This window comes from Argentina silus (genome assembly GCF_951799395.1).
Source record: "Argentina silus genome assembly, chromosome: 4".
Lineage (NCBI taxonomy): Eukaryota > Metazoa > Chordata > Actinopteri > Argentiniformes > Argentinidae > Argentina > Argentina silus.
This window is the reverse complement of record NC_139658.1, coordinates 24732019-24732523: the sequence shown is the minus strand read 5'-3', so window position 1 is coordinate 24732523 and position 505 is coordinate 24732019.

Genomic DNA, 505 nt, shown 5'->3' with positions numbered 1-505 from the left:
CATTGTTGTGTGTATGGATGGATCCCCTCGCTCAGGCCAGATCTGTGTGACTGTCCAGGCCAGAAGAATAGCCCCAGTGGGGGGAGGGAGAGGGGGGGGGGGGGGCAACCTGGGCCTTTGATCAGGACAGGCAGACACAGCGCAGGGCTTTGAAGATGAGGCTTTTCTTTTCCTCTCTTCCCCTGCTCTCCTGTTTCCCTCCCTCCTTCACCTCCACTCTCCTCAGAGCCAGTCAGAGATCGACAAGATTAAACACTTGTGTGTGTGCGACCGGGCATAGGAAACACACACACACACGCACGCGCGCGCGCACACACACACACACACACACACACACAGGCTTTTCAAATGTTATGGTTTCCCAGATGTAATAGGATCCACTTAAAACAATTTGCCTTCTTAACTGTGCGGCACTGTAAACTCTGCTCATATTTCATCAGACATTTCCTCTCTCTCTGCACCGTAGGTACGTCTGGTTGGAGTCTGGCCTTAAATCTGGCGGTTT